The sequence below is a fragment of the Cervus canadensis genome, chromosome 15 (assembly GCF_019320065.1).
Source record: "Cervus canadensis isolate Bull #8, Minnesota chromosome 15, ASM1932006v1, whole genome shotgun sequence".
Classification (NCBI taxonomy): domain Eukaryota; kingdom Metazoa; phylum Chordata; class Mammalia; order Artiodactyla; family Cervidae; genus Cervus; species Cervus canadensis.
In genome coordinates, this window is record NC_057400.1 from 64,928,077 (window position 1) to 64,955,605 (window position 27,529).

The window sequence follows — 27,529 nt, forward strand, 5'->3', positions numbered from 1 at the left end:
CATATTGAAAAGTTGGATACATTAGTCTGGACTCAACGCAGTATTCTCTCACCCCACGGAAATGAGACTTAATAGTCATGAAAATTTTTGATATTGAATTATTTATAACAGGATTTTGACAATGATTTGATTGGCAAATTGACTTAAGAGTACATCAAACTAGTACAGCAACATGCCATTATTACTTAAGCTTTCACTGTTTTAAAACAATTATTTTAATACTCTTGAGAAACCTGTATGCAAGTCAGGAAGCAACAGTTAGAACTGGACATGGAACAACAGACTGGTTCCAAATAGGAAAAGGAGTACATCAAGGCTGTATATTTTCACCCTGCTTATTTAACTTATATGCAGAGTACATCATGAGAAACTCTGGGTTGGAGGAAGCACAGACTGGAATCAAGATTGTTGGGAGAAATATCAGCAACCTCAGATATGCAGACGACACCACCCTCATGGCAGAAAGTGAAGAAGAACTAAAGAGCCTCTTGATGAAGGTGAAAGAGGAGAGTGAAAAAGTTGGCTTAAAGCTCAACATTCAGAAAACTAAGATCGTGGCATCTGGTCCCATCACTTCATGGGAAATAGATGGGGAAACAGTGGCTGACTTTATTTTTTTGGACTCCAAAATCACTGCAGATGGTGATTGCAGCCATGAAATTAAAAGACTCTTAATCCTTGGAAGAAAACTTATGACCAACCTAGATAGCATATTAAAAATCAGAGACATTACTTTGTCAGCAAAGGTCCATCTAGTCAAGGCTATGGTTTTTCCAGTAGTCATGTATGGATGTAAGTATTAGACTATAAAGAAAGCTGAGTGCAGAAGAATTGATGCTTTTGAACTCTGGTGTTGGGGAAGACTCTTGAGAGTCCCTTGGACTGCAAGGAGATCCAACCAGTCCATCCTAAAGGAAATCAGTCCTGAATATTCATTGGAAAGACTGATGCTGAAGCTGAAATTCCAACACTTTGGTCACCTGATGCGAAGAGCTGACTTATTTGAAAAGACCCTGATGCTGGGAGAGATTGAGGGCAGGAGGAGAAGGGGACAACCGGGGATGAGATGGTTGGATGGTATCACCGACTCAATGGACATGGGTTTGGGTGGACTCAGGGAGTTGGTGATGGACAGGGAGGCCTGGTGTGCTGTGGTTCATGGGGTTGCAAAGAGTTGGACACGACTGAGCGACTGAACTGAACTGAATACTATTTGGCTTTCTACTTTGAGCACAGAATTGTAATTCATAAAACTTGAATATTTTATTCATTTGATAGTATATATTTCTTACTGTAAGTCAATAAATCATAATCCTTTTAAATACAGAAGTCCTTTGTGAATTTTTTGGGTTAGTATTAGCTAGTTGCCAAAGGACTGAGCAATTCTAAGCCACCAATAAAATTAAGTTTCTGGAGACACAAACTTGAGGAACCAGTCATGAGCTTATGATGTCTGCAAGGTGATTTATTAACAGGTGTGGATATGGACAGCTGGACTCTGTAGATACCATCTTTAGTTTGGCCTCACTGAAATATTTATAAACTGATATCTGAGTATATTTTGGCTTTCCTTCTCAGCACCCCAAGTGGTTAAAAAAAAACATTAGCTGAAGAGAATGCAAGGTTGCTGCTTGGTAAATGAAACATATGACTCCAATTAAGCTACCTTCCAAAACTCCAGTGAAGTTATAGCCTAGGAATGTTTTAAAAGGAATGAACCCACAAGTACAAAAGGATAACAGTGGACACAAGAGCAACATAATTCTGGAAAATGGTAGGTGTCATAACAAACTGGTGAGAGATGTATACTGAACCTCTGTTGCAAAAGGTGAGGATCAGTCTAGTTTACCTTGAAGAATTCCAAAAGAGCCTAAGGATAAATGAGATCAAGTACCTCTGGCAGTTGGAAGGTACAGCGAAATGATGTTCTAAAATACAGAAAATTGGTTAAAAGCTGCTTAGGAAGAAGTGATATCCCTAGGTTCCCTTCCTCATACTGAACAATTAGACTACTTCCTCCACTCAGGTAAATAGGCAGAGATTTATTTTCTGCATGAGGTAAAAACAGAAGGGCTCTGCATTGGGAGAACCCAAGAATAATCAAATTGGTAGTATTGTACTGAAAACAGAGATATTAAGTAAAATATATGTATTAGAGGCTGAATTTCAGCCCCTTACTCTAACCACAACTCAATCTCTGTTGTTGGACATTTACATTCCAAGAAGAAGGAAGAGTCTTGAAAATCTTCCCCCAAATGAAAGACCTAAACATAGACAACAGGGCCTCCCCATTGATGATGACACAGCCTGGCCAGATCACTTGAAGTACTCATTACAGTCAGCAAATTCCACCTGCATGCTCAGCATTTCAGGAGTCTTCTCCAGCACCACAGTTCAAAAGCATCAGTTCTTCAGTGCTCAGCCTTCTTTATGGCCAAACTCTCATACCCATACATGACTACTGAAAAGACCATAACTTCAACTATATGGACCTTTGACGGCAAAGTGATGGCTCTGCTTTTTAATACACTGTCTAGCTTTCAGAGTTGGTTTTCCTTAGGATTGACTGGTTTGATCTCTTTGCCTTCCAAGGGACTCTCTAGAGTCTTCTCCATCATCACAGTTTGAAAGCATCAATTCTTTGGTGCTCAACCTTCTTTATGGTCCAACTCTCACATCTGTACACAACTACTGGAAAAACCATTGCTTTGACAAAGTGATGTCTCTGCTTTTTAACACGTTGTTTAGGTTTTTCATAGCTTTACTTCCAAGAGCAAGAATCTTTTAATTTCATGGCTGCAGTCACCATTCTCAGTGATTTTGGAGCCCAAGAAAATAAAGTGTGTCACTCTTTCCATTTTTTCCCCATCTGTTTGCCATAAAGTGATGGGACTGGGTGCCATGATTTTTGTTTTTTGAATGTTGAGTTTTAAGCCAGCTTTTTCACTCTCCTCGCTCACTTTCATCAACAGGCTCTTTAGTTCCTCTTTGTTTTCTGCTATAGGGTGGTGTCATCTGCACATCTGAAGTTGTTGATATTTCTCCCTGCAATCTTGATTCCTGCTTGTGCTTGATCCAGCCCAACATTTTGCATGATGTACTCTGCATATAAATTAAATAAACAGGTTGACAATACACAAAGGAGTGATGTACTCCTTTCCCAATTTTGAACCATTCCATGGATCCATGTCTGGTTCTAACTGTTGCCTCTTGACCTGCATATAGTTTTTTGCAGGAGGCATGTAAGGTGGTTGGGTATTCCTGTCTTTCTAAGGATTTTCCACAGTTTGTTCTGATCCACATAATCAAAGGCTTTAGCATAGTCAATGAAGCAGAAGTAGATGTTTTCTGGAAGTCTTTTACCTTTTCTATAATACGATGGATGTTGGCAATTTGATCTCTGGTTCCTCTGCCTTTTCTAAATCCTGCTTGTACATCTGGAAGTTCTCAGTCCACATACTGTTGAAGCCTAGCTTGAAGGATTTTGAGCATTGCCTTGCTAGCATCTAAAATTAGTACAATTGTGTGGTAGTCTGCACATTCTTTGGTATTGCCTTTCTTTGAGATTGAAATGAAAACTGACCTTTTCCAGTCCTCTGGCCACTGCTGAGTTTTCCATATTTGCTGACATATTGAGTGCAGCACGTTTATAGCATCATCTTTTAGGATATAAAATAGCTTGGCTGGAACTACATCACCTCCATTAGCCTTGTTTGAAGTGATGCTTTCTAAGGCCCACTTGACTTCACATTCCAGGATGTCTGAGTGATCACACCATCGTGATCATCTGGTTCATGAAGATCATTTTTGTGCAGTTCTTCTGTGTATTCTTGCCACCTTTTCTTAATATCTTCTGCTTCTCTTAGGTCCATACAGTTTCTGTCCTTTATTGTGCCTATATTTGCATGAAATGTTCCCTCAGTATCTCTAATTTTCTTGAAGAGTCTTTCCCATTCTACTGTTTTCCTCAATTTCTTTGCATTGATCACTTAGGAAGTCTTTCTTATCTGTCCTTGCTAGTCTTTGGAACTCTGCATTCAGATGGGTTTATCTTTCCTTTTCTCCTTTGCTTTTTGCTTCTCGTCTTTTCTCAGCTATTTGTAAGGCCTCCTCAGACAACCATTTTGCCTTTCTTTTACTTGGGGGTGGTTTTGATCACCACGTCCTGTACAATGTTATGAACCTCTGTCCATAGTTCTTCAGGGATTCTATCTGCCAGGTCTAATCCCTTGAATCTGTTTGTCACTTTCACTGTATAGTCATAAGGGATTTGATTTAGGCCATACCTGAATGACCTAGTGGTTTTCCACACTTTCTTCAATTTAGGTCTGAACTTGGCAATAAGGAGTTCATGATCTGAGCCACAGTCACCTCCCGGTCTTGTTTTTGCTGACTGTATAGAGCTTCTCCATCTTTGGCTGCAAAGAATGTGATCAATTTGATTTTGGTATTGACCATCTGGTGACGTCCATGTGTAGAGTCTTCTCTAGTGTTGTTGGAAGAGGGTGTTTGCTATGACCAGTACATTCTCTTGGCAAAAATATGTTAGTCTCTGCCCTGCTTCATTTTGTACTCCAAGACCAAATTTGCCTGTTACTCCAGATATCTCTTGACTTTCTACTTTTTCATTTCATTCCCCTATGATGAAAAAAAGATCTCTTTTTGGTTTTAGTTCTAGAGTGTCTTGTAGGTCTTCATAGAATCATTCAGCTCTTTGGCATTTGTGGTTGGGGCACAGACTTGGATTACTATGATATTGAATGGTTTGCATTGGAAATGAACCAAGATCATTCTGTTGTTTTTGAGATTACACCCAAGTACTGCATTTTGGACTCTTTTTGATTATGAGGGCTACTCCACTTCTTTAAGGATTTGGTGAGGTATTATTATTATTTGAGATCCAGTAGCATCTGCTTTTAGTTCCTGTCAAGTAATTTCTTACTGAATTGGCACCAAAGGCCATATTGTCTTTTGGCATATATTTATATGTTTATTGGATGTTTGTGTGTGTGTGCTATTTACTCCATAAAGTGTGAAAAACTTAAAAACATGTTTCTTGGCAGCCCTGGACTCCTGTTTTTATTCCACTAGGTGTCACTTTAGCACCATGAATCTGAATGTTTCTGGGTGAACAATTATTAAATCTCTCCTTGTTCATAAACACATTTTTTTATCCTTACCAGAATGATGATATGAAATGTATATTTAATAAAGTAGTCAGTTTGTATGTATAATAATTATTGTCTACCCAAATGTCTATTTTTGTTTCACCAATTCGAATTAACGTCAGCTGTTGGGGTGGTAGTCTACATCAAGGGAACGGAAAAAGAAAGCAATCACACATAGGAATGACAGTAATGAGTACATTTCCTGCATCAGTATTTTGGGTTTTCAATTAGTGATGTGTTCCTTTAACAGTTTTGCTATTTGGCCTATAGCAAAGATCCAAAGTATAGCATTTCCCCCTTCTGTTATTTAATTTATAAATACAACTTAAAGAATATGAGCAATAATTGAATAGCTTAGTGTCATGCTGACTGGTTTACTTTCTTGTTAAGAGGACAAGTTGGGTAATTCATCACTTAGATATTTTCAGCTTATTTTTTTCCCCATGACTACTCAATGTAGCATCTCTGATTTTGGCTTTATGTCAACCTGACCTTAATTCATCTGAATGTCAGCTTCATCTTACATTAAATAGTGAAGACATGCCTTAGGTCATATCTTCAAAGGACAGAAAGAGTTTTATATTTGTGAAAATTATTTTGTATTGAGTTCTGTTTTCCTTAGCATGCAAGAACTTTGTCATTTTGCTTAATACAGCTGTTGCTACATTTTTAAGGAAAAAAATGACATGCTGAATTATTTTTCAAATTCAGTACATAAAAAAGCATTAAAGCGCATCATTTTGGGCAATTGTATTTAATGTGGTCAATACTGTAATGAGTTTTCAGCAATAGAGGGCGGGGAGCCCCTGTGACAATGTATTCTGATTTTAATAAATATCATAAATCTTATTAATAAATTTTGGATTATAATCTTGTCATTTTTCTTTGAGAATTTTCCTCAGAATTCAGAGGAATTTCCACTTCTTCATGCTAGTCTTTCATAGTAAAAGGCTTATTTTCAGTGTTAATTTACTTACAATATTAATCAAATTACATAATAAAAGCCAATATCAAACAATATAAACTATAGAACTTTTAGGATATTAAATTATTCCATACTGCAGGGAAGGAATATAAAGAAATTGATACCTCTAAAGGCAAAACAACCTTTTATAAACTTAAGTTAGATAAAATTTATGATACAACTCTAAAATGGAGGGTATATATACACACATATATATGGATATATATATAGACACACACATACACATGTCTAGAAGTACAAGGAACATGTCTATCTTTCCCTTCTGTTAATTATGATTAGAACAGTGCCTGCAACATAATAGGTGTGTAATAAATACTTGTTAAAGGATAAATTAGTAGACATGAATAGAGATAATACATGTGTAGGAAATTTGATCAATAAAGCGTGGTCACATATGGAAGCAGAAGATTGAGAAATTGAGAAAGACCAATGGGGATTTTCTAATTTAGAAGGCTTTACAGTGGCATTCATTAAAATTTGAGACTCCAGAAAGAGAATCTTTCTTTGGCAGGAAAGATTTTGAGTTGGTTTTGCCATTTTGAGGCAATCATACTGTTTATAGTATGACTGAGGAATATGTGAAAAGTGAGAAAGTGTAGATACTGAATATGTACTGTAGACTACATTCTGATGTAATATGGATATTCCAAGAAAGGGAGAAAGAGAACATGGCATTCAGTGTTGTTAAAGCCAGCTGACCTAAGAGTGGGATTTAATGGGACAGTGGACCAGCAATCTTTGAATTGAGATACGTGTACTTCTTGAACTCTGCAAAGACTTTACAAAGTACATGGGCTTAGAATAATTTTTAAGGGATTCAATGTCCTTATCCTCAACTCACATATCCACTCTTTCTTAATATTAATAAGCCTGAGAACTTGAATTAAGACATCATGCTTTGCTTTCTTTTTTCACTTCTTTTTGCAACCACACTTCTCTCACTTTAGAAAACAAAATTGTATCTTAGATCCAATCTGGTGTTAATCACCCCAGGGTGTGAAAATGACTGGGACTCCAAATAAAAGGAAAATTTGTACTGATGGTAAGAAAACAAATGTCCCTAAGGACTCAGAAACAAAGCTTTTTGAACATTAAGGCATTTCTAATTTTCACTTTCAAAACAATTGAAGGAGCTAATAGATCACTGAAATATACTTTTTGATGATAAACCACTGTGATATTTGGCAAATAACTTGAAAGCAGTTCAACAGTTGAGTTATATTGCTAATACCAAAATTTTCATTCCCATCTGTCTCATTCCATGTTCTTATGTACTTATGTAAACAATTTTGCTCAGTGTTTATAAAAACAATAAAATAAGCTTTAAGTCCACATTTAACTGCCTTCTACATAAATGATATTTATTCATTGTTACAAAAACTAATTAAAAAACACCAAAATGATGAAAAAGAACTTTATAAAAAGAACTTTGTGACCCCATGGACTGTAGCCCACCAGGCTCTTCTGTCCATGGAATTCTCCAGGCAGGAATACTGGAGTGGGTTTCCATTTCCTTCTCCAGGGGATCTTGCCGACCCAAGGATCAAACCTGGGTCTCCTGCACTGCAGACAGATTCTTTACTATCTTAGCCACCAGGGAAGCCCCAATTAAAAAACAACAAAATAATGAAAAAGAACTCGGGAACATACAGAGGAACGTGTTCAAGAGAAGAGAAGAGCACTGGGGGTGAGGGTTGAAGAAGCACTGAGTGGAGCAGGAATGAAACCATAAGAAAGGAGAAGTTAGTAAGGGGCTTGAATTTTGTGCTGGGCTTATTAACAGCTGTAGAGTGAGATGAATGCCTCCAGGTTTGAAGGTTCCAAGTAGATGTAGATGGAAGTTTTAGGTGATGTCAGCTGTCCAGTGAGGTCAACTATCTGTGACTTTAGCTTTTCCTCAGGATTCAGGACCTTTAGAAAGGTATTCAAGACAAAAATGACTGTGATTGGGTGGCTCCTGAAGAGAACCCTCCCATCCGGTGGTATGAGGAGATGCAATAGCTCCAAGAAAAGTCACCTCCTATGGAATAAGACCTTGACCGTTTTCCTCAATACAGTATTCTCAATACTTAGACACCTGCTTGGCCTAGGGTGCTGAAGTATTTTCTGCTGAATGAGTTGGGAGTGACTGAACGTATCCAAGACATAGGGTTGCAAAGAGTTGGACACGACTGTAGCGACTAAGCACGCACGCACAGGCAAGCAAGACTCCCGAGTCTTAACTCAGTGGAACTAATTTGAATTGCCAATCTGCAATAATGCCTACTTGAATTTATGTACTATTTGTTCACTCCATATAGAATGGAACAAAAATAGTTTCCAGTTATATACTTATGCTTATATAATCCATTTTGAAAGTTCTCTTGTAAATAAATCTTATATCTCTTTCATTACCTGAAATAAAGGATGGTGATGTCACAAAATAGCAGGAAAAAGTATAATTCAAATGATAATGTCATTAAATTACATTCTAATATATCATAATTGAAGCATTTGTTTATGGAATCATGTATTAGGAGTATTTATAAGTTTGGATTCTGGCAGATAAGTAATAGCCTAAAACTGCTAATCAGATTTGGTGTCATGGAGTTAAAAATGTCATGGATTTAGCTTTTAATAAGCCAGAATGATTACATAAAATGAGAATCTCCAGATGATATTCTTGGGAACATGGGGATGACTTTGAAGTTAAGAACTATTTTTAGATTAAAAGTCCTGGAATTTTCTGTCAATTTAAATGACTGTAATTAGCAGCTATTTTAGTTAAGAGTTATTTAATTGCAAATTATAGAAATCCAACTTTAATTAGTTTTAACAAAAGTGGGAAATTATTGGCTCAGAAAAGTCTTAAGCCCAGGATGCACGTAGATTTAGCACAGCTGGAGGCAGAAACTTAAATAATATCAAGACTTCCCTCTTCTCTCAGCTTTGTTTTCTTTTGTGCTGCACTTATTTCTAGGCAGATTTTCTCCACTTAGTGAGAGAACCTCAAGAATCCAAGCTTGCTTGGTAGTCAATGCCTTTAAATTCTGAAGGAGATGAATCTTTTTGATGAAACTGGGAAATATGGCATCTAGCTGGGTAATGATATGTTCAGGGGGACTCTTCTACTAAATGAAATAAGGTCAGAGTGTATCATGGGAAAAGTAGTTGACTTTGTAACATTTCTTTTAAGTTTTAGATGTACAAACTTAAATAGAATAAATTAAAAAAACTACTTTTACTATGGAAAACATTGCTAAAATGTGCCTTTATTTACATGGGAAAAGAGAAAAGGGGATTTATGCTTCTATATTTAAAGTTGCAGTGTAGGAATTCAGTACATTTTAAAGTCCTTCACAAATAGTGGTCCTCCTGAAGCGTGTTTTAATTTCTGATATTACTATGTATATTTTAGACATAATAATTACACATATTTTTCATTAAAATGGATACTGATAATCTCAAAAGGATTATAAACATTTTGTTTTTGAACTAATTTTTACATCATTAGCCAGTATATCCACATTTTTAGAAAGCATGGAGTTTACTCTCTTGCTTCTGTAAAGAATCAAATTGTTGTAATATTTACTGTAAAGGAGTAGATTACAATTCAAATCAAATGGAACTGCAAGATTTTATCTCTTTCTCATGCTAAAAACTTACTGAACTGGAAAAAGTAAGATGCCTGGCTTGGATTTCATCCAGGAAGACATCTGTTTGCCTGGAACTAATAATAGTACAGAACTAATGATGTGCCAAACAAGTTATTTTAATAGAAATGCTTTGCTTTGAGAGGTTAACTCTGGTTACTCAGCAGAACTGCTCTGTTTATGAGGGTATTATGCTTGAATCTTCAACTAACAAGCTTGAGAAATTTGGGGGGAGCTTGCTGCACATTTGAAAGCTAATTCAACAGAGTACTTTTGACCCCTAAGTGACCTCTCAAATTAACCACATTAAGATAATTGGTGTAAGATAGTAGCAAATCACCATTCACATTTTAGAGCAGATATTAGAGACCATCCATTGTTTCAAATGACACAAATATTCATTCAAATGCCTATCAACCATTTCACAAAATTTACTCAAAATAAAAATTTTACTTAGTTCATTTTGCTTCCACAGTTTCTCATTCTTAATTTTCCTCTAAATTATCAAAACATTTGGATAAAATGAAGAATATTCAAATATTTGATTGGCCTATGTGATTTTTAAATAGCTAGATTTTTAAAATCATAGAAATAATTGAATTTCTCAGATTTTATTCAAACTTGCTATTGTGTATACTTAGTATGTTAGTAACTTCATAAAAAATACTGCCATATGAACCAAATCAAGAGGAATCATGCTGCAGAGAAAGTCATTTATAAGTCTTTTAGGCCTGTTGCCTAGATTTAGTGACTGTCCTGCTCAATTATCATTGTTCCTACACTGTTTTTATTTAAACATTAAACCAAAGGTTAATACTCAATAGAAATACATCTAGAATTTTATCCAATATAACTTGGTTGTTAATTTAGAGGCATCATATGAACAAAATGTGAGGCTAAACTGTCTCTTTTAACAAGATTAAGTACTGGGGCATAACTATTGTAAGAAAATATTTAACTATTTTATATTTTACTTTCTTCACCTTGATATTAATGGTATAATTGAAGAAGAAGAAAGAGGCTGAAAAAAGGTTTTCTATGTCAGAAATTTCTTTGCAAAGAAATTTTGTAAGATCATTTTCTAAATTTTTTAACATTGAAGTACGACTGCTATTATGTATATCTGATTACATGTTTATATTAATTACCTATCCTCTAAAGGCACATAAGTTTCTGTGGACAAAGAGAGCAGCCAGAGGAGTATATTCTGGCCAAGTTTGGCTCCACATGTTGTCGCTGACCTCGGGAAAGAGATTTTGGTCAAAACAACTGCTAAAGATTATTGCAGGAGGTTGTGACATACCTGAATTTTTTTTCCTTAAGTAGTCTCTATTGAAATAATTTTTCAGGTGTACACTAGTTTTGGGGTAGGGTCTTTAAAATATTGATTTAATTCTAGATCTCCACGTGAGATTTCAAAATATGCTAAGGGTCTCAGGGAGAAATAGTAATAGCAGAAGCTGTAATATACTCTGTTAATTACCTTTGTAGGAGAAACCTCTAACTTTTGTTTATTCAAGTATAATTTACATAGAGTAAAATAACTGTGTTTAGGTGTATAGTTCCATGAAAATTGACAAATTTAAATAGCAATTTATCATGGCAATCAAGATAGAAAAGATTTCCGTTGTCTGGAAAACCTCTGTGCTTCTTTGTAGTAAATTCCCTTTCCTGCTTCTGGAAGTCACTGATCTGATTTCTATCAAACATAGTTTTGCTTTTTTTGGAATGTCATAAATTGAATCACACAGTATTTAGTCTTCTGATTCTGGCTTCTTTCACTTAGCATAATGCTTTTGAGATTCATCCATGTTACTGCACGGGTCAGTAGTTTATTCTTTTTTTTTCCCCCCTGAGATTCACCCTCTTTAAATACTAATGGAATCTCAAATTTACCTGTGTAGACACAAAAGCAGTTTGAGCCAATCATGTCAATCATATTTACCTTAGCCAAGTAGTTCCCTTCCCACAATTCTTTGCACCCAGGAATGGGCATATGAAATTGTTTAGACAAATGAGAAGAAAGGAAACATCTGTTAGAGAATATTTAGGAAAGATTTTTCCCTCTATTAAAAAGGAGGGAGGAATACAAATTTATCATACCCCAGTCCCACTGGTTGTTCCCTTCCAGAATCCTACTTTATAAAAATGATGTCTGGAACTATGGCAGCTGTCTTGCAAGAATGAAGGAAAGGCCAAAAGAACTGCAGACACAAAATTCCAGACTTCGTAATCATTAGTTTGTCAACAAACCTTAAAATTGCCCACCTTCAGATTTCTTATTATGTGAGATAATAATGTGTTTGTTATTTAAGCCATTAGGACTAGAAAAGGTCAGTTTTCATTCCACTCTCAAAGAAGGGTTATGCCAAAGAATGTTCAAACTATTATACAGTTGCCCTCATTTCACAAGCTAGTAAGGTAATGCCCCAAATCCTTCAAACTAGGTTTCAATAGTAGGTGAACCAAGAATTTCCAGATGTACAGGCTGGATTCAGAAAAGAGAGGAACCAGAGACAAAATTACCAACATCTGCTGGATCATAGAAGAGCAACAAAATTACAGAAAATAATCTACTTCTGCTTCATTGGCTATGCTAAAGCCTGTGCCCATGTGGATTACAACAAACTATGGAAAATTCTTAAAGGAATGAGAATACCAGACCGCCTTACTTGCCTCCTGAGAAACCTGTATGTAGGTCAAGAAGCAACAATTAGAACTGGACATGGAACAACAAACTAGTTCAAAATTGGGGAAAGAGTACATTAAGGCTGTATATTGTCACCCTACTTATTTAACTTACATACAGAGTGCATCATGCAAAATGCTGGGCTGGATGAATGAATCACAAGCTGGAACCAAGACTGCTAGGAAAAATATCAACAACCTCAGATATGCAGATGATACCACTCTAATGGTAGAAAGTGAAGAAAACTAAAGAGCCCTTTGAAGGTAAAAGAGGACAATGAAAAAGCTGGCTTAAAACTCAACATTTAAACAACTAAGATCATGGCATCTGGTCCCTTCACTTTAGGGCAAATAGATGGGGAAAAAATGGAAACAGTGGTAGATTTTATTTTCTTGGGGTCCAAAATCACTATAGACAGTGATTGAAGCTGTGAAATTAAAGGACACTTGCTTCTTGGAAAAACTATGACAAACCTAGACAGCATATAAAAAGCAGAGATGTTGCTTTGCTGACAAAGGTGCCTATGGTCAAAGCTATGTTTTTTCCAGTAGTCACATATGAATGTGAGAGTTGGACCAAAAAGAAGGCTGAGCACCAAAGACTTGATATTTTAGGACTGTGGTGTTGGAGAAGACTCTTGAGTGTCCCTTGGACTGCAAGGAGATCCAGCCAGTCCATCCTAAAGGAAATCAGTCCTGAATATTCATTGGAAGGACTGATGCTAAAGATGAAGCTCCATTACTTCAGCCACCTAATGAGAACAGCCAACTCATTGGAAAAGACCCTGATGCTGAGAAAGACTGAAGACAGGAGGAGAAGGGGACGACAGAGGATGAGATGGTTGGATGACATCACTGACTCAATGACATGAGTTTGAGCAAACTCTGGGAGATGGTAAAGGACAGAGAAGCCTGGTGTGCTGCAGTTCTTGGGGTTGCAAAGAGTCAGACATGACTTAGCAACTCAACAATAACAACAATTATGTTATTTGCAGTCAATGACATTCCTTGCTGAGAAAGTATCATCTAGTCTAAAAACCAGCTTAGGGTGAATTTGAGGCTCACAGTTTCAGAATTCTGATTACTATACTTTGAAAATGTCCACTACTATTTATACAGTAACTTCATGCTATACATAAAATGGTCTGGCACCTAAACATTTTCCTGGAGAATTCTAACCTTTCAGTTCACTTAAACAATTACAATTCTACACCATTATGATTTGTCATGAGATCTTACTAGGCTTGCTCCAGTATTTTCCAGAATGGTTGCAGAATTGTGAAAACTATATTGTTCACTGATATATAGCAATTCTCTTCTAAAGTCAAATTTAAGCATGATTTTCAGATTATTCTCTAGAAAGAGAAGAGAATCAGAAAATATAGTGAGTCTTGATAGGAATGCACTGGCCATGCTATCCATCATTATAGTCTCATAATTGTTAATATAAAGTTGCTTTACTGGTACATTTTGTTATCTTAAATTAGGCATATATAATCTTAAAAAAATGCATGTGTGCTCAGTCACTGGGTCATGTCTTACTCTTTGCGACCCCACAGCCTGTAGTGATTCCATGGGGTTTCCCAGGCAAGAATACTGTAGTGGGTTGCCATTTCCTTCTCCAGGGGGTCTTTCTGATCTAGGGATATGCATTGGCAGGCATATTCTTTATCACTGAGTCACCAGGGAAGCCCAAAATAAAGAATAGAACATATCATTTGCTTTGGAAAATTGAAGGAATATAAGTTAATATCTTTAAGACAAAATAGAAAATGAATAAAAAGTATTTTTTGTAGGTAGACCCACATTTTCGTCTGGGGACTGTCATATATATATACTATTATTACTTACTATTAAATATTTGGCTCAAAGTTATTCCAAACCAAGATCCTTGCAATTTTGCAGACACTGAACTGGAAATCCTGTGCTTAAAGAATTGTTCTCTCTGCCATTAATGCACTCATTGGGAATAGCTTCAGAGAGCTTAGCAGTCTAGAAATATTGGAATAAGGTAATATAAAACTAAGAAATGCTGTTTGTTAATAAAACATCCTAATAATTTAGAAGGAAGATAATTTTAGATTTGTCTATTTTCTGTCAAACTGTTTTACAAAGAGGGTTAATGTGTTTGACTAAAGGAATTGCGCATATTTAATACAGAACCAAAATCATACTTGAAAGATATTAGAAATGCATTGTCCTTTTGTATATGAGACATTCCAAGAATTATTTCTTGAAATAGTGCTAAGAATAATAAAGTAAGCTGTGTTTGGGATTGAATAGTAAACTCCATATATCTTTCTCAATATTTCATAACATAATTCTGCAAGTGTTAATAGATAGGAATAATTCTGCGATTTTATTAGCCATTCAGCGCTCTAAGGGATGACCACTTTCCTTTTTTCCAGTATGTATAAAACACTCATTCTTGAGAATGCTTACCCAAATCTTTGTTAATTTAACATAAAAAGGCTACTAGATGACTGGAGAATTGTAGTAAATTTATGCTACCTAGATTATTTAAAACAATTTTGAATTTGTCTTTAACTGTCTTAGAATTAGAACACAGAATGGAAGAAGTTTTAGAGATTATCTAGTTAGGTTAAATGCCCTGATTTACCAACTGATTTGCATACAATTTTGAGTTGTAGGAAAAGGGCTAAAGTTACAGAGAAAGTGCCAGGAATGACCTATTGTCCATCTCATCTGTGCAAGAGTCCTGTGCCTGTGAGCTGCCATCTGCCATAGCTGCATGGAGATAGTTTGAAAAGCAGTGATCTATATAAATTACTATATATGGGAATTACCTTGTGATCCAGTGGTTAAGCCTTGGTGCTTTTACTGCCATGTGCAGGTTCAGTCCCCGGTCTGGAAATTAGGATTCTGCAAGCAATGTGATGCAGCCAAAAAAAAAAAAAAAAATCATATGATATAGTTGAGAAACTAAGTGATCAGAGAGGTGAAATTACTTACTCAGTATAAAATATCTATTTAGAGGTATGGAGTAGAGAAAAAAGCCCTCAAGTAAAAATCAGCCCACTTTGGATCTGGCCCTATAAGTAAGTAAGTAAGTGTTAGCTGCCCAGTCGTGCCCAACTCTTTGCGATCCCATGGACTGCACCCCAGTCTCTTCTGTCCCCCCAGAAGAGCCCCCCCAGGCTCTTCTGTCCATGAGATTTTCCAGGCAAGGATACTGGAATGGGTTGCCATTTCCTTCTCCAGGGGATCTTCCCAACCCAGGGATCAAACCCAGGTCTCCTGCACTGCAGGCAGATTCTTTACTGACTGAGCTACAAGGGAAGCCCTCTGGCCCTGTATGTGCCACTAATTTGTTGGAAAGAGTAACAGAAAAATGACTCTAATAGTGACTAATAACTTACCTAGAGTGTGTAGTTTCTAGACTCAGGACACAGGATCTAAGACACATTCCACCATCATGTGAACTCAGCAGGCTCACATCTCCTAGACAGGGATACCCTGTGTGCCTCAAATTATTTAAGCAATATAAGACAGCTGACCCAACATTAATCAAATTATTGTGTTGTAATGTTCAGTGCTCAAATAGGATGATGAATCAGTTGGAGAGAAGGACTACGTGGTTATGACTTTAGAATTTGGCAACAGCTATGTTGAACTTGAGTGATTCAGTGTAGACAATGAAAGAAACAGAGATAATAATAAGGGAACTTACAACTACAGGTATTATTCTAAGAACTTTACATCTTTGATGTCACCATATTTTTATTAGAGGTACTTTTTTATTCCCATTTTTTAGATGGGGAAAATAAGGCTTATATGTATTAAACAAACTTCCCAGGGGGCTCAGTGGTAAAGAATCTGCCTGCAATGCAGGAGACTCGGAGATGTGGGTTTTATCCCTGGGTCAGGAATCCCTTCTCATCCCCTGGAGAAGGAAATGGCAACCCACTCCAGTATTCTTGCCTGGAAAATCCCTTGGACAAAGGAGCCTGGCGGGGTACAGCTTATGGGTCGCAAAGAGTTGGACACGAGCAACCGACTGAACAACGACAATGAGAACAACAATGCTGACTATAAGCACAATATTGTACAGAAAATCTCTAAAACGATTTGATCTTCTAAAATTGAAACTATACCCATCAAACAGCAGCTCCACATTTCTCCCTCTCCGCAGCTTCTGGAAATCACCATTCTACTTTGTGCTTTGATAAGTGTGACTACTTGGATATGTAAGTTGTTGGAATGTAAGTTGAACTGTACATTATTTATTCTTCTGTGACTGGCTTGTTTCACTGAGCATCAAGTCTTCAAAGTTAATCTATGCTGTAGCATATGACAGGATAGCCTTCTTTGTTTATGGCTGAATCTTTTTTTCTTATTTTCTTATTTTTTTCCTTATTTTAAAAGAAGATTTATTTATTTTTGGCTGTGCTAGGCCTTCTCTTACTGTGGAGAGTGGGGGGTACGTTCTAGCATGGTGCGTGTTCCTTCATTGTGGTGGCCTCTCTTGTTGCAGAGCGCAGGCTCGAGGGCATGGGAACTTCAGTAGTTGCAGTGCGTGGTCTCAGCAGTTGTGGCACACAGACTTAGTTTCTCCACAGCATGTGGGATCTTCTTGGACCAGGGATTGAACCCATGTCCCCTGCATTGGCAGGTGGGCTCTCAACCACTGGACCACTAGGGAAACAATTTATGGCTGAATAATTTTCTACTGTATGTATATACGACATTTTCTTTATCTATTAATCTACCGATGGACATTCAGGTTGTTTCTACATTAGGTATTATGAGCAATGATATAATGAATACAGAGGTACAGATGCCTTTTTGAGATCCACGTTTCAAATCTTTGGGATAAATACTGTACACAGAAGTAGGGTTGCTGGGGCATATGGTAATTCTACTTTTAATTTTTTGAGGAACTTTCAAACTGTCTTCCATTTTACATTTCCACCAACCGTGCACAAGTCTTTCAAACTCCCCATATTCTCATCAACATTTTTTCTTTTCTGGGTTTCTTTACTTTTCTTTTTTTTGGTAATAGCCATTCTGTCAGATGTGAGGTGATATCTCATTGTGGTTTTGATTTTAATTTCCCTGATGATAAGTGATATTGAATGCTGTTTCATATACTTGTTGACCATTTTCGTGTCTGCTTTGGAGAAATAGCTATTCAAATCTTTTACCCATTTTTAAAATCAGGTTTCTGATTTTATTTTTCACTATTGAGCTGCAGGATTTCCTTACATAGCTTAGCAACCAACCCTTTATAAGATAGATGGTTTGCAAATATTTCCTCCCATTTCATAGGTTGTGTTTCCATTTTGCTTGTTGTGTCCTTTGTTGTGAAGAAGCTTTAGTTTGATGTAGTCCCAGTTGTGTACTTTTGGTTTTGTTGCCTGTGCTTTTGGTGTCATATTCAAGAAATCATTGTCAAGACCAATGTCTCAGACTTTTCCCGATGTATTCTTCTAGGAGTTTTACAGTTTTAGGTATAATGTTTAAGTCTTTAATTTACTTTGAGTTGATTTTTGTATATCATGTATGATAAGGGTCTAATTTTATTCTTTCACATGTGGAGATCTAATTTGTTGAAAACCATTGTGTACTCTTGGTGCTTTTGTTGAAGATTAGTTGAATGTATATGCATGGGTTTATTTCTGGGCTCTCTGTTCTTCTCTGTTGATCTATATGTCTGTCTTTATACCAGTACCATGCTATTTTGATTACTGTAGCTTTGTAATATGTTTTGAAATCTTGAAGTTGGAAGCATCCAGATTTGTTCTTTCTCAAGATTATTCTGGTTATTTGGGGTCCTTTGTGGTTCCATATGAATTTAGGGATTGTTTTTTCTATTTCTGTAAAAATACCATTGGGATTTTGATAGGTATTGGATTGATTCTATAGATAATTTTGGGTAGTATGGAAATTTTAGCAAGGTATGCCATCTGATCCATGAACATGGAATCTTTTTCTATTTATTTGTGTCTAATTTCTTTTAGCAATGTGTTGTAGCTTTTGGTATACAAGTTTTTTATCTCCTTAGTTTATTCCTAAATATTTTATTCTTTTTTGATACTATTAGAAAAAGGATTGTTTTCTTAATTGCCTTTAGGACTGCTTGCTGTTAGTATATACAAACACAACTGATTTTTGTGTGTTGATTTTTCTATCCTACAACTTTGTTGACTTTGTTTATTAGGACTAACAATTTTCTTGTGTATTTGTAGATAGAAATTGGGTAGAGGGCAAGGAGATTTGAATGTTCAACCATCAATACTCTGCCTAACAGACTATCCCAAGAGCATAAATAAACATAGTTAGGAATAAAACAACTGCAACTTAAATACAAGTAAAATTATATAATTGTATTTTATAAACAAGTTTATAAAAATTTGCCTTAGCTCTTCACTTTGAAACACGATGGATTTCAGACTCAATTTCTAATAGTCATAGTGACTTAATTCTTTTGGTAAAGAGAATTAGCCATAATGATTGCAAGAGAATAATTTATTGCCTGTTATGCTTTTCATGTTACTTTTTTCAGTTTATCCTGGTATAATTTCATTGTCTGGAAGGACTGAAGTTTGTAGGAGTAATTTTCTAGTGCCCAAACAAAAAAGATTAGCAGCGACAGTTTTCTAAAATATGTGTTTCCTAACAGAGGCAACCTTCATAGCCCATTTCCTTTAATGATATCTGGGGAGGATCTGATAAGCTTTATTCTACTTTGCACAGGTTAAAGGGCATTGTCTTCCCTTTCACTCCAGCAGCCAACAACAAAGCCAGGCATATGTTATCACCATCACACAGGAAGCTTTGTGCTTGCTTGTATTAAACGGAGCACAAATACAGGAAAAGTGTCAGGGAGGTTAAAAGCTGGTGAAGCTGTGTAAGAGAATATTATGCCAATAATATTACAGATAGAACTGTAGATATATGATTAGCCTTCAGCATAAAATGCTTAGAAACCCTTCAACATTAAAAACTCTATTAAAAAAAACTCTATAAAAAGTAGCCATTTTATTTTCTTCACTTTGGACTAATAACTCCCACTTTTTTTTTTTTTCCCTTTATTTTTATTAGTTGGAGGCTAATTACTTTACAATATTGTAGTGGTTTTTGTCATACGTTGACAAAAATAGGAAAATAATAGTTAAATTGAAGAGTTATGTCTAGAAATAACACAATTTCTCAAATATACAATTAAGCATTTCTTAATAATTTAAAATTTTTTCCCATTTGCATTGTATGTTAAAAATTCCAATTATATGCTCTTACCAAAAGAAAAGGGGATTTCCATTTTGTGGTTAAACTTTTGTCATAAATAAAGAATTTGTGCCTTTTGGAAACTAAAGAACTCATTTCATTCAGGAATTTTATTTGATATATTTTAATTGGGGGTATACATCTGTTTTTAAAGTTATTTGAATCATGATAGATATATTCTAAAGATCTCTACCAATGTGGTAAAACCTATTGTATGAGCCACACTGGATTTGTTGAAAAAAATTCCTGGAAGTTTTCCACAATGACTTCCATGTCTTTTTCTCTTTTACCAAAAAGGTTAAAAACAAAATGAATGATCAGACTTCCCTGATGGTCCAGTGGTAAAGAATCTGCCTGCCAATGCAGGGGACAGGGGTTCCATCCCTGGTCCAGGAAAATTCCACATGTCGTGGAGCAACTAAGTCCATGAATTGCAGCCACTGAGCCTGTGCTGTCAGGCCTGAGCTCTGCAACAAGAGAAGCCACCTCGGTAAGATGCCGGCGCCCTGCAACCAAGGGTAGCCCCTGCTCACCACGAGAGATAGCCTGCACACAGCAGTGAAGACCCAAAGGAGCCCAAAACAAAAATAAGTAAATATTTTGAAAAATGAATTATAAAAACTTCTAGAGAGGACAAACATAATAGTACATAATCTTCAACTCTGACATAGAAATTGTGAGCATTTTGATTCATTTTCTCTCCAGGTATATTTTTCAATGTATTTTCAAGACTGTGGTCAAATGTGTATGCAAGCCTGTGGTCAAATGTGTATACACACATGTATACACAATGTATCCCCAGTGGCTCAGCGGTAAAGAATCCACCTGTGATGCAGGAGATGCAGGAGATATGGGTTCAATCCCTGGGTGGAGAAGATCCTCTGAAGAGGGCATCCTGCTCCGATATTCTTTCCTAGAGAATCCCATGGACAGAAGAGCCTGGTGGGCTGCAGCCCATGGGGTCGCAAAGAGTTGGATGTGACTGAAGCCGCTAAGCACAAGCACATAATTTTGAATATAACTTTTTCTTAAAAATTAATACACAGAATATACATTTTCATGGTTTTTGTATATTTTATAGTGTTCATTTTCAATGGCTGCATAAAGTTTCATTGATTGAACAAGTCACAATTTATTTATTAGTGAACAATTGTATAGAATGTTGAATATCTTTCTTTATTGTACTCCTTCAAATCTTCTGTTACCTTAGAGACACTATCTCCCTATATCTTATATTTTCTCATAAGCCATGATCAGAAAGGCCCATGTCATGTGGATCAACTAATAGACTTAGTGAATCTATTGTGATGCACATGTCCTTAGCATAAAGTAATTAAATGTTAAAACAGTAAGTTAACAGTTTCCAGGGGAAAGTTAATTGTGCTAAATAGGAAGTGTTGAGGTTCTATACGTTTGAATTCAAGTAGACAGGTTGTAGACTGCTGAAGAAGCTTAAAATATCTATCTTCCATGCATCAGTTAGAAGAGAATTACGCTGGTTCCCTGCCAAAGTTACAGAGAGAACTCACATGTAACATAATACCAGGCTTAATAAGTAAAAATAGTACTAGAAAGTCAGTGTCTTAAAGTGCATTTCTGTTTCATAAACCACACTACGGCCATATGTGACGTCTTTTTTTTTTTTTTTTTAAGGCAATTAATTTATTTGTTTGTTTTTGGCTATGCAATATGGCTTGTAGGATCTTAGTTCCCTGACCAAGAGTTGAACTCGGGCCCTCAGCAGTGAAACCGCTGAGGCCTAACCCCTGGGCCACTAGGGAATGCCCACATGTGATATCTAGATACCTATTTGTGTTGGAAAAACTATGCTGGTCGTGAATTTTTTCCCTTAGGACCCTAGGTCAATTTTGACAGTCATACATTGTCTTTTCTATTGCTTATGAAGAAATCAATACAAAAGTCCTAAAGCACATCATACTTTATCAAACTGCTTGCCATCATCCCCAGGAGTTTTACTGCAAGCCCTTTGATATAATTTTTCTTTTGAACTATGTATTTTGTATTGGGGTATAGCCGATTAACAGTGTCGTGATAGTTTCTGGTGAACAGCGAAGGGACATACAAATACATGTATCCATTCTCCCCCAAACCCCACTCCCATCCAGGCAGCCACATAACACCTAGCAGAGTTGTAAGCCCTCTGATACTAAAGAAGGGAAGTCTTTTTATTGTTTTACACCTTCTTTCTTCATTTTCTTTCTTTCTTTTTTTTGGTTTCTTTTCTCTCCTTCACACCCACTTTCTTTGTTTAGAGGAGAGGACTTGACAACCAGATTTAAAAAAATCAAATATATTGAAGCTATTAAGTATCTTCTCTGTGTGCACCTAGTAGCTCAGTTGTGTCCAACTCTTTGCAACCCCATGGACTATAGCCTGACAGGCTCCTCTGTCCATGGGGATTCTCCAGGCAAGAATATTGTAGTGGGTTGCCATGCCCTTCTCCAGGGGATCTTCCCAACCCAGGGAGGGATCAAACCCAGGTCTCCCAAGTATCTTTTGAAATAGAGAATATAACATAGGATAAAGGGTTATTTTTATCTTCATAGGAATAATAATGCTTCTAAGAATTCTATTTCTACCTCTAACTTACTGTTGATCTTATCAGGTTTTACCATTGAAGAATTCCATTTGTCTTATTTACAGCAATTTTTAACTAGTTTACCACTGAATAAGTATATTTAATGTTTCTTAAAAAATGCATTATAATGGGAAGTCTACTACTACAACTTGATTAAAAAACAAACTCTGCCCTATTTTTATTTAGGACAATCACACATGGAAATATAAAAAGGCAGACAGAATATTATTTAGCTAGTTTAGTTTTGCACTGAGCTGATGTTGGACACAAGAACAAAGAGAAGCCTCTTTCTCTGCTGTAGCCCAGATGTTACAAGGCTGTTGAACTTGGGTCTAACTGACCCAAGAGAATCAGCTGGCTGCTATAGCAGCCTTGCTTCTGGCTTTGTAGAGATCAAGGAAAGCCCTTTCAGCATGTCTGAGAGCCAGATCCAGGGTGTCTCAGGCAAGCTGGGGAGCACTTTGGCAAAAATCTCCTGAATTGTGCAATCTCTGACTGTTTTTTCCCAACGTTTTCCTCTCAAAATCACATGCTTAAATTGGGCCACGCAGCTGTGTGTGGGTGGAGTGCTTATCCTCAGAGCTCTTAGGTCTGTTGGTGCCGAGTCAGTGGTACACTATTTCTTACTCCACCTTCATCCTGAGAAACTTCAAAAATAATCCCTCGAGGTAAATTTGTTAACCTGATCTGTTCACCCTGCATGTTCCTTCTCGCCTCTTCTGGGTACTACACATATGCAGTTTGTAGTTGTCAGTTTCAAAATGTTTCATTTGCTTTTAGAAATCTAGTGACAAATGTTATATATCAGTAGTTTTATATCATAGAAGAATCTCAAACTCAGTTATCAGTTTAAAGAATTCTACATTGCTACAATGTTAATTTTTGAATTTAAAGTTTTACAGATGCTACATTATAGTACTGACTATTATAATTAAAAAAACCTCATATTTTTATTTAAAACACATTTTGAGACATTTAATTATACTTTCCACTTTTTTTTTTTGAATTATGGAGCAGATATTTCTACATACATAAAGAAGGACTTGGTCCTTAGGACAAAGTTAATCTTTCAAGTTCAAAGAATAATTTGTTACAGAGTAGTTATCATGGTCCCTAGGAATATTACTCTGTGTCCTCTTGGATGCAAAGACATTATATTTTATTATTGCTAAGTCTACTAGCTGCTTCTGCCTCCACCACCACCTCCTCCTCTTTCTCATCTTCCTTGTCCTCCTCATCCTCTGGCCCTCTTCCTAGTTAAGAAGAGACTTGATAATTAGATGAAAAATTTTATGTGCAATGATGCTATTGAATTTCCAAGGTCTTTTTCCAGGAAGAATAGAATGTAGCTCTAAGAATAATGCAAGAAGTTACAGTAATATCAATGATATTTATGAAACTACTATAGTGGGTATGACTTAACCTAATAGAATTCTAATTTTACAAAGATAAGTCAAAGTTTGGGAGAGTGACTTCACCAAGATGATGACATAGGTTGTTTCTGACTTTACTCCCCTCACAAGAGGAACAACTAACAATTATTCAAGAGCAAGGCACCACCAAGAGAATCCTAGAACACAGTGGTGAGGTTGAAGTAACCCTCAGATCACAGAGATGAAGACAGAGTGCATTAGAAGGTAAGAGAAACACATACAAGTTGACCACATTGCCCGTTCTCCAGGCCAGCATGGTACCGAGAGAGGGCTCCTTGAGCCTCTGTTCCTCCAGTGGTGAAAGAGAGTCCAGCGGAACAACTAGCCACCTCCTTCTAGCATCATGGGTCTTTTTGTTTTTGTGGGAACCTCTACTCTCATCTCAGCCCTTAGGAATTGTAGTGGAATCTGAAGTAGAACCTCCATGACTGGAAGGAGTAAGAATATTGGGAAGGAAGCAGGTAAGAATCTGTATATAGGATTCTATATGCTAAGAAATCTAGCACATAGGATTTCTCAGCAGAAACCCTAGATGCTAGGAGAGTAGAATGGCATACTCAGAGTGTTAAAAGAAAAATTGCCAGCCAAGAATATCAATTTGGCAAATTTTTTTCTCCAGATATAAAGGAAAACTAAGAATTTTCCCAGATCAGAAGAAAAGAAAAACTGAAGGAGTTCATTCCCCCAGATCGGCCTTGCAAGAACTGTTGAAAGGAGTTCTTCAACCTGAAATGAAAAGATTCTAACCAGTGTCATGAAAACGTGTGAAAGTATACAACATGCTCATAAAGGTAAATACATAGTCAGACTTAGGAAACTCTAATTCTGTAATAGGATGGTGTGTTAACCATAGTTTAAATATGTATAGTCTATGTCACTACACTGTAAAAAGTACAGATTCTGATTCAGTAGATTTGGGTGGGGCTGAGAGTCTGCATTTTTGATGAGCTCCCAGGTGATGCTGCTGCTGTTTCCATACCATATTTTGAGTGGCAAAGCTCTGAGTCTCAATTTTGTCATAGTCACATCATTTGAGTACACAACAGATTCACATGGCTGGTATCATATCGGATAGTGCAGACAGAATATTTCCATCACTGAAGAAAGTTCTATTGGATGTCAGTCGTCAGGACTCTTGAAAACGTTGGTCACCATTAATCTTGCCATACCCATGAATTATCTCCCCACGATGACCTGTCTTTGTTTCCATCCTCAGGCTGAAGGTCTTCCCTGCATAAAGCGTTGCTGAAATCTCATTCTATGTGTTACTTACATTTGATTTTATCATGTTCTTCGTTCTTACTTGCACTAGATTTGGAATACATTTAAAAGAATAGAAACTTCAAACTGGAGGCAGATGTTAGCTCAGTTTAAGAAGGAGCTTCCTAACAATTTAAACCTGTCTAAAAATCCCATTTTCTAACAGACTCCTTCACCATCCAGAACATTGATGTTTCAGGGCTCCTGTGGCTGTACTCAGGATTATGCACAGGTTCTAGGAAGTTCCAGTGTGGCTTCAACCACTACGAGGCATGACTTGAGGTAAGTAAGAACTCTAGGAATAAATTTTCTCCTCTAAAATGAGGGGGTTGAACAAGATTGTTATTTCTTCTGATTCTTACATTTCATATTCTTCTGCTTATTTCAGAATAAAGATGGCATGAAGCCGGAAGGAATTTTAGCGTTTTAGCACTGGATAAAGAGTGAGTCTGACTATGTGTCCAAAGTTACTAGGAAAGTTTTTGGCCTTTTACGAAAAGTTTGACAATTCCTGGTATAAACTGTACAAGTGAAAGTCATTCAGTTGTATCCAACTCTTTGCAACCCCAAAGACTGTAGCCCACCAGGCTCCTCCATCCATGGAATTTTCCAGGCAGCAAAGGCTGGCACTAACATAAGAGGATACTTTGAACAATTACACATGAATAAATTGTAAAACTGAGAAGAAATGGATAAGTTCCTAGATGCATACAAGATACTAAAGACTAGACAAGGAAGAAATGGAATATCGGAACAGATAAATAATGAGTAAAGTTAGATTAAGTTTAGATTAAAAGAATAATGAAACACCTCCCAACACAGAAAACCCTGGGACCAAATGGCTTCACAGGTGAATTCTACCAAACATTTAAGGAATAATCAATGTCAATTCTTCTCAAACTCTTCCAAAAAAACTGAAAAGGACACAATACTTTCAAACTCATTTGACAAGGCCAGTGTCACCCTGATACCAAAGCCAAATAAAGACACAATAAGAAAACTACAAGCCAATATTCCTAAAGAATATCAATATAAAAACTCTCAAAACAAAAGTAGAAACTGAATTCAAAAGCATATTAAAAGAATTATATATATTAATCATTTGGTATTTATCCCTGGCATGCAAGAATGATTCAACATGTGCAAATCAATAAATGTGATATACCACTTGAATAGAATAGAAGATGAATTTTATATGATCCTCTCAATAGATGCAGAAAAAGATTTTGACAAAATTCTTTCAAACATTCTTTGAGGAATAAAAACCCTCAACAAATTAAGCATAGAAGGAACATACCTCAACATAATAAAAGCAATACAGGACAAACCCACAGCTAATGTTATACTCAAGGGTGAAAAATTGAAAGCTTTACTTCTAAGTTCAGAAACAAGAAAAGGGTGCTCACTTTCACCACTCTTAATATAATACTGGAAGTCCTTGTTAGAGTAACTAGCTTATATGAAGAAGTATAAAGGATCCAAATCATAAAGGAAGAAACATAATTGTTATTTGTAGATGATATAATACTAAATATAGAAAATCCTAAAAATTCACTCTAAAGCTGAATTGTTACTTTAGAAGTAAATTTAAAAGTGAATTTACTTTAATTCACTTTAAAGCTGAATCCTAAAGATTCACTTTGAAGCTGATTCACTTTTAAAGCTGAAGCTGAAGCAACAGTACTTGGACCACCTGATGTGAAGAGCTGACATTTTGGAAAAGACCCTGATGCTGTGAAAGATTGAAGGTAAAAAGAGAAGGGGGAAGCAGAGGATGAGATGGTCAGATAGCATCACCGACTCAGTGGGAATGAATTTGAGCAAATTCTGGGAGATAGTGGAGGACAGAGGAAGCTCTGTCCATGGGTCTGCAAAGAGCCAGACAGCAGAGCGACTGAACAATAGCAGCAGCAACAACCAAAAATTCAACCCGAAACTCTTCACTGCAGTTGCAGTTTCATTGCACTCATACAAAGGAATTCAAGTCACATTATTGATCCCTTGCAGATCCCAGGGAAGGGGTGGATGCAATGAACTGGGGAAAGGGCAGTGCTCCATCACAGATCGTGAGCAAGCAGAAGACACAGCAGAGTAGCGAGTACCTGTTACTTATAGGTGGTTGGGATAGCTGTCACTAACTTTTCTCAGGCTTAACTTTAAGTGGTTATTTTAAAAGGTGCCCTGAGAAAAGCAAAATGAGAATTTTTGGTAGGAATCCTAAGCTTGAGTCCTTTTCTAAATGTCCAGACTCTAGGTGTGAGCAGGACTGTCATACTGGAAAGTGCCTAGGCAGGAACTCAAAATAACTGCTTTCTCTTTGCAGAATCCTACACCATGATCAACTAGGATTTAGTCTAAGGATGTGAGCACTGTTCAATGTCCATAAATCAATCAGTGTTATACACCAGTTAACAAAATAAGGGATAAATATCATATGATAACCTCAATAGTTGCAAAAAAAGCATTTGAAAAAATTCGACATCCACTTATGATAAAAATTCCCAACAAAGTGGGTA

At 36.5% G+C, this 27,529-nt stretch overlaps 1 protein-coding gene and 1 long non-coding RNA gene across 7 annotated transcripts in view; one reads left to right on the plus strand and one right to left on the minus strand.

Moving 5' to 3' along the window:
- The window catches only part of ZSWIM2 (zinc finger SWIM-type containing 2), a 114,481-nt gene extending 98,554 nt beyond the window's left edge, over positions 1–15,927 (minus strand). For all 5 annotated transcript variants that reach the window (XR_006273221.1, XR_006273220.1, XR_006273222.1 and 2 more), the window contains exons 1-2: positions 15,854–15,927; positions 15,281–15,356 (exon numbers count right to left, since the gene is read on the minus strand). The gene's annotated coding sequence lies outside the window, so the exon portion shown is untranslated. The remainder of the gene's footprint in view (positions 1–15,280; positions 15,357–15,853) is intronic.
- A 6,939-nt stretch (positions 15,928–22,866) lies between these two features.
- On the plus strand, positions 22,867–26,768 carry LOC122453922. Of its 2 annotated transcripts, none has more exons than XR_006273227.1 (5): positions 22,867–22,988; positions 23,844–23,957; positions 24,373–24,544; positions 25,180–25,295; positions 25,402–26,768. It is a non-coding gene; the product is annotated as an uncharacterized LOC122453922 (long non-coding RNA). The 2 variants fall into 2 exon arrangements; XR_006273228.1 differs by having other exon boundaries at positions 25,213–25,295.
- Positions 26,769–27,529: the final 761 nt, after the last annotated feature.